At 39.4% G+C, this 7,952-nt stretch overlaps 1 pseudogene; it reads right to left on the bottom strand.

Moving 5' to 3' along the window:
• Positions 1 to 1,464: 1,464 nt before the first annotated feature.
• On the bottom strand, positions 1,465 to 5,196 carry LOC101575397 (annotated as a pseudogene).
• Between the last annotated feature and the right edge of the window lie 2,756 nt (positions 5,197 to 7,952).

Below are 7,952 nucleotides of genomic sequence, written 5' to 3'. Positions count from 1 at the left end.
GGTTTCAATGGAGAAAGAAACAAAGCAAATAGTGAAAGCGAACAGTTACTATGTGGGGTGATCGATACATTAATTTCCTTGGTAATGATAACATTTTTCAGTCTTTTTTTATTGGGAAAACGTACTGACCCATACACCTTTTGGAGATTAGGTTAATTTAACTTATATTTTTAGGGGGGTCAGTCCCTGATTAGTTGGGTCCAAAGTATAAATTGTGTGTGTGTGTGTGTGTGTGTGTGTGTGTGTGTGTGTGTGTGACAGAGAAAGACAGAAAGAGAGAGGGAGAGAGAAACAGAGAGAGAGAAGCAGAGAAAGACACACAGAGAGATAGAAACAAAAAGGGAGACAACCAGGGTTCACTCCTCAGTATGCTGTGCTGGCCCCATCTCTGGGGCACACTGAGACAGCAATTGAGACTGGGCATGGTGGGGTATGTCTGTAATTCTAGCACTCGGGAGGCTGAAAACAGGAGGATCACTATGAGTCTGATCTGTGTAGTGAGACCCTGAATGCCCTGTACTAAATATATAAAAAAGAAAGACACAAAGACACAGGGAGGGAGAAGGAGAGAGAGAGAAAGAGAGAGAGAGAGAGAGAGAGAGAGAGAGAGAGAGAGAGAGAGAGAGAGAGAACAAGACTGAGATGATTCAGGTCGATTCTCCATAGGAACACCTCCATGAATAATGTCCTCCAAACAAACCCATTTTCTCCAACACATTCATCTATGAACATCATGGATTATTCCAGTTATGAGCACGGTGCCTCCATTGTCCATTAATCTCCTGAAAGACCCATTCGCAAATGAGATTTTTAGGTGACATGCTAGATCTAAACCATTAACTGTGATGATCACACTACAATCACAATTACAATTATTGATATGTCAAAACATTAAAATATGCACCTTAACAATATCTGAAATGAGGTTAAAAAAAAATGAAGTATTGCCAAGTGTGACGGCCCACACCTATAATCCCAGGACTCTGGGAGGCTGAGACAGGAAAAATGTAACTTGGCAATTTATCAAGACCCTGTGTCAGAATAATAATAAAAAGAAGTTTAGGTTGTTGCTCCTTTGAAGGCGCTTGGTTCAATCCCCAGTATAAAAAGAAGAGAAAGAGAAAATAAAGTCTTTGAGGAATCACTGTACAAGGTTTGTGGATAAATCCAAAGGACAGTATTTCATAGTGAAATTTAGACCAAAAGAGTCAATGCTATCATTTTTACATACTTCTCACTCAGGGTGGCCTTTTTTTTCAATATTCCACCTGTACATCTTTATTTTAAAATGTAACGCTTATGTACATATGTGTATGTAATATGCTTTCTTAGAACGATTTATTTAAATATAATATCTATTAAAATGTTTGTGGACACTGTCTCGAGATCAGCGAACCACATGAACACTCAGAAGCACTTGCAGTCAAATATCAGCAGAGGGAGAATAATTTTAATTTTATACCTTTATAAGTAGAAGCTGCCAGCAAACACAGTATCTCTCCTGATTTTGGTGAGTCCTTCAGCAAATTTATTTTCCAGCTCAGTGTTTCCAATGGCTTTTGCAGCCTAACACATCTGTCCAAGCAATTCTTCCAGGCGCCTCATACAATGAATTATGCTGCCTTCAAAGACATCGGTCATTCCGCAGATGTGGGCGAAGGTGGCCCCCGTTGCCCAGGTGAGGCACCACATCCATCAAGTGAGGCTTGAATGAGCTGAGGTAAGTCTCCTCATCGATTCCCCATTTCGCTTTGGCGGACACTTTCACAATTCTTTTAGCACATTCCTGCATTTGACGAAGTGGTCCTGCTAAGTGTTCTGTGAATTTGAGCATTTCACTAGAATTCTCTTGAAACACAAAGCAACTTAACAACGCTGTTGCTTGCTCTGTGGAAAAGGCCACTAAACATCATCTCGCGAAGGAGGCGCTCATCAGCACAGCTTATCTCACAAGCCAGGCGTCCCTTCCTCTCTATGACATCAGAAGTAGTAGCACATCCCAACCTCTGTAAGACGTGCTTGCGGCATTTAAGCTAGTCCATTTGTAGAATAGTTCTTGCTTTCCTCAGCTCTCACTTTGCAGACTTAATATCTATTGCAATCTGTGCTTTTTTTTTTTTCACAAATCTTATACACAGTTTCCAAGTTCAGATCACTGTGAGGTGGATGAGAAAACATTCGATGCTCAAAAGCCTCTACTTTCTGAGTGACTTTTTTCAGCCCTTGATCTTGAATCCCACATCATCATTTGGGTCCAAGAGGGGAACATCGTCAGGAAAATGTTTCTGAATTCCTGTATAGATTTTAAAACACTCTGTCTATTGTCCACCGGCCAAAGGTCTTCAGGAATGCAAAGTCTAACACTGCTGATAGCAGACAAGAGATACTCCAAAACTGAGACAACCTGCATCTTCTTTTTCACCAGATTTAGCTGGTTTGGCAGCCTCTGTAGTTGAGTTTTTCAGGCTCTCTTTGCTACAGCATAAAAGTACTTCTACAATATATAAAGGATCCAGTTCACCAGAATTAGGCTTAACATTTGACTTCTTTGAGAAATTTGCCACTATTCCCCAGCCAAAGTCCTTCTTCATTCTTTACCTTCACCAAACGACCTGGTTGTAGAAATGGTAAGCAGTATTTTGGTTTATGAATATATTCTTCAATTTCTTTACCCAATTTGACAAGCTGCTATCTAATCTTGTAATAGAAGACTACGCTTTCTTCATTGGGAGTTACTATTTTATTATACTGTTGTTCCCAGTTCTTTTTGTTGTTGTTGTTGTTCTTCTGAGTTCTTAATCTTCTCTACTACTCCTGGAATTGCTCTGTAATGTTGCAACTGGTAGGATTTTTCTAGCATATTCTCAGGATTAATTTCTTCAACACGCAGTAAGTTCAAAATCATGTTGTAGGTCAAATGGAAATCGCTATTGAGAGGATTGGCTGAGCCCTTACGTAGCTGTTTTCCAATTGTTGGGCTCATCTCTTCACCAACCATAAGAATCACAATTCCTCTGTCATCTACCCCTCTTCTTCCAGTATGACCAGACATTTGAATGTGTTTACCAGAGGAAATCCATCAGAAATCTTTCCTGTCAAATTTACAGGTGTTTTTAAATAAAACAGTTCTAGCTGGCATGTTAATTCCCATAGCGAAAGTCTCTGTCGCAAATAAGGCCTTTATCAGTCCTTCAGAAAAGAAAATTTCTATAGTTTCTTTAAAAATAGGAAGTAAACCACCATGGCGATACCAAAAATCCCTTGCTTCAAAAGATGAATTACATGTTCAACCTGAGGGAGCGTTTTACTTTCATCGGACAAACAGGCGATTACATTGCTAAATACTTCTTCAACCATCTTCTTTTCTTCATCTGTGTTGAAATCCAGCTTGCTCATTTGTAGAGCAGAAGCTTCACAATCTTTCTTACTAAAACTTAAAATAATTACAGGTTGAAAATTTCTTTCCTTTTTTATTTGTTTATTTATTTACTTATTTTTGGTGGAACCGGGATTAAACTCAGGCCCTTGCTCTTGCCAGGCAAGCGCTTATTCTACTAAGCCATCTCCCCATCCCCAAAAAAATTTCTTTCCATAATCATCTTTACAATCTTTTTTTTTCTTTTTCTGTTCTGAAATTTTATTAAGTGGATTCAGAACAGCCTTTAGTCTAGAGCTGACTTACTTATTCTTGGAACTAAAGCAACAGCCCTTTGGGCTTCTACCTGACTCAGTGTGTTATATAATCTCTCTACTCCAGTTAGTGAGGACACAAATTATTTCCAGCCCTGTTGAATGGCAAGATTTTTTTGTCCATATATTGCTGGTGAGTATTTCTTTGGCTTTAGATAATTTATATTATGGACAGGTAGCCCTCTGCACATCCTTGAGCAGCACCCTCCTCTTTGACACTCTGCTGTACAAATTCCAGCCACCTGGGCCACACCAATCTCCAGCCTCCCTTAGAGAAATCTTCTGGGCTATTGCCTGGCAACCATCTCCACTGTCTTGCTGTTGCCATGGTGAAGTTTTCCCATTTCTCTTCTCCCAGAGATCACATCATCTTTACAATCTCGAACACATTTGATGGTCCTTTGGTTCCTCCTTTCCGTCCCTTCTGGTCTCCTTTTGCCAAATCTGCATCTCGAATCATTTGCATGGCAGTATTAAAATTATCTTCTCTGAAGTCACCATTTTCATCAACCACAAGGTGAAGGCCATCTCCCCCTACTGGGAAAATGTAGTACTGCAGTGGAACGAGTTGATAATCTGTGTAAATTATGTGACAAGGCTATTTATGTAAATGACAAATTCACTTAGAAAATTGACAGGCATTTGGAATGATAGCTGAAAGAGAGACATAGTGGACATTCTCAGGAAGCAAAATAATCGTTTCCTCCCATAACACACCATGCTCTGAATCTCTCACATAATGAGTTTCATCAAATGCAACTCAAGCAACTTCTCGCATAACTTCAGAACCTCTGTACAACATGCTTCTTAAAATCTCTGTAGCCATAACTAAACAAGACGCTGTAGGATCAATGGTAACATCTCCAGTCATCAGACCAACATCTTGAAATTCTTCAAACATTTCATGGTATTTCTGATTACTGAGAGCCTTAATTGGGCTAGTAAATATTACATGCTGTTTTTCCTTTAGAGCCAATGCAATAGCATACTCAGAACATACAGTTTTTCCCACTGACAGGTGTGCATATACTAAAACAGACTGATTATTGTTGACACACTGAATGGCTTCCTTTTGGAAAGTACTGAGTATAAATGGGTATTCCTTTGCAGCTTTTCCAATTAGAGGCTTAAGTGGTAAATAATCTTCATCAGCAGGAAGCACAATCTCATGTGTACATCCTTCAATGGTTTCAACAGACTGTACTTTACCCCTGGGCATCAGATCTGCCAAACTTAGATCTTCAGTTATTGACTCTTCTATCCTGGGTCTTTTTCCAAAAATGGGTTCATCTGTGCCTTCAAAATCTGTATATCACTCTTGTTTTTTCTACTATTAGTTAACTCTGATGGTAACTTACCATCAGAATGTTTCCAGCCCTTTTCTGCAGTCCCTGGGGGTCCTTTCCACCTCCCCTTCTCTTTTTCTTTGTCTTTCTTGGTTGTGGCTTCAGCAGTTGATTTGTCTTTGAACACACTGAAAAACTTGTCCCCAAAAGCATCTGCCATCTTTTAAAATGCCCAGGCCCAACCAAGGTGGCCTTTCATTGTCTAACTTAAACTCTGAAAAAGAAAAGATACAAAATACAATTGTTCATCTTCACAATAAGGAAAAGTCAGAAATATCACCACGTGCGAAACACATGACTAAAATAGTAAAATAAACACACAGAAGGAAAAGGAGTGAAACACTCTCCCAACATTTCCCCTCATCTCTAACCAAGTCATTAAGGCTTTCTACAAACTGCAGCTACATTCTACTTGTCATTTCCCAGAAGCATGCTCATCACACCTTCTGTAAATTATTCTGTCCATTTCCTTTCATTTTTCTTCTACACCACTGCGTCTCTCTTGATGGAAATCTTACTTGTCTTTGGAAGCCCACATCAAATGTCCTCTTTTAGACAAATTCTGTCATAATACTTTTAATTGGAAGCAATTTGTGTAGGGAAGGCAGGAGGATGGTGGGTATAATTGTTCTCTTTATTCCATTTTTGAACTCTTAATCCTCTAGAATATTTCACTTGTTCTGTTTTTTGTTTTTGCTATTAGGTTTTGCTGTTAAAATTTATGTAGGTATACTTCAGGTTAAAGTACCGTGTTATTAAAATTTGTCTTACAATGTCTAACACAGTACTGCATTTATAGAAGATTTTTCTAACTTTATTAAATCATGCTGACTGTAATATTCTTTTCATGGAATATCCATTGGCTATTTATTTTGAACACAAAGCAGGACTCATAAGAAGTAACTTCCAAACATCTCAAAGTGTGTAACTCCTGAGTTACTCTATCTGGAGGTTAGAGACATCCCTTACTTTCATAGTTCCCTAACATAGTAATATTGAATAAAATGTAAAGAATGTTGAACCTAAAGTCAAATCTTGAGTCTTTCAGTTACCATTACATTTTCTCCTTTAAATAAAAGTTTGTGAAATTTCTAGCCAAGCTATGTATGAGGAAAGGAAATGTAAAAAAGTGCTTTATAAATGGAAAGTGTTCTATGCATTAAACACCATGAACAAGCTTTTGCCAGTCCTAGGCCACATTTATAATTCTTTTCCTTTTCTTTTAGCTGCAAAACAGAACAGTTTGGGACTCATAACAATGATGCTATTCCATCAATACTAAATAGGCTGAGGTCTGTGTATGACTGTAGCTAGATTTGGACTGGAGAAAGTGTGACTTCTACCTAAACAAATATGACTATACTTCAAGGTTATGCCAAGATATCTTACATAGTTGGTTCTCAGAGTAAACTGATGCTGAGATGGCACAGAATACACAATGCACATTTCCTGCTCAAATACATGTTCTGTGAGTGTTGAGCCATTTAAGATCACCAGTCAGTACAGAGTGGTAGCATGAGGAAGCTCCAGGGAAGACTGAAAGAACTGAAGTTCTAATTCCAACATATACTCACAGTGTGAGCAAGGGAAAGCTTCTTTGGTCTTTCCATTACTTACTGTCTTTAAAGTGGTAAAAATTGTGACAAAGTGCTTGGGAAGTTTAGATGAGAGAATGCACAAGCACTGTCTATTGTTAATAAAGGTAAAAGAAGGCAATTAGTTGCCATGTTCTCATTAAACTTTAAGCTCGCATGTCATTGCTCATCATTTCACCTTGAAAACTCTTTATTAAAGTAAAAAGCCAGGGACTGGGGAATGCCAACTCTATAAGCACCTGCCTAGCAAGCTCAAGGTACTGAGTTCTATGTACAGTACATAATAATAATAATAATAATAATAATAATAATAACCCTCCTCAGCCAGACCCCAGGCCTGGCATGACTGGGGGAACTGATGCCTGCTTGCCACACCCAAGCCCCCTCCCCAGCCAGCCCCCAGGCCCTGCGTGAGTGTGGGAACTTCTGCCTGCTCGCCACACCCAACACCCCTCTCCAGGCCCTGCGCCAGGCCTCCTGTGGAACCTTGCAGCTGAACTCCCTGCAGAGAGGCTAGGAGCCAGAACCACCCAGCTAACCCAGGAACTGAACATCTTGCCAGAGTGGCACAGTAAGTTCACCTCTATGAGCTGCAGCAGGAAGAAGCTGAGCACAGCAGCCAGACCAAGACCAGGCACACCGGGACAAGTTCAAAGTTGCTAGATCCAGACCTGGTAAGCTGAGACACTTTGCCGGATCCTGATTTATGAGAGTGTCTTGATCTACAAAGCGGGCAGCAGGCAGCCAGGTGAATGAGTCCTCCTGGAAGATCCCAGGTACATCAAGGGGAGGTGATTAGACAGAATTTAGGGGAACTAACTTAAACACAAATTCCCAATTTAATTTCTGCTTAGCTGCACAGACATAATGTTTGCTCTTACCATCTAAAATACAACCTATTAGTTATAAAAGTTTGCCAACTGCTACATATCACTATCCATTTTTAGTGTTCCTAATTGTAGTTCTGTAAATAGAAAACTAAAACTGGCTTGACCATATAATCTCTTGGGTAAGAATTTCAGCAGGTACTGAGGTTATAACTGCACCAAAGCTCTACACCAAAGGTCAGAGGACAGTACTGCACAAAATGATGAAGAGAAGGAACAAAATGCAATCTTGGGCTCTAAGCCAACCCAGAACAAATTCAGGAGACACTAGCACAGAATAAATAGGGAATCACACAGCTGAACTCTTTGACTTAATAGCATCTGAAGTAAAGACACAACTGCAGAAAGGTACAAAGGCAATCAGATCAGAAATAATCTCTGAAGAAAAAAAATAAAGGATAATTAAAAAGAAAGAATTAATATCTGTTTCTAAA

The sequence above is a fragment of the Octodon degus genome, unplaced genomic scaffold (assembly GCF_000260255.1).
Source record: "Octodon degus isolate 3935 unplaced genomic scaffold, OctDeg1.0 scaffold00022, whole genome shotgun sequence".
NCBI classification, from domain to species: Eukaryota; Metazoa; Chordata; class Mammalia; order Rodentia; family Octodontidae; genus Octodon; species Octodon degus.
Note: the sequence above shows the minus strand (reverse complement) of the source record. Positions and strands in the feature narration are given on the sequence as shown.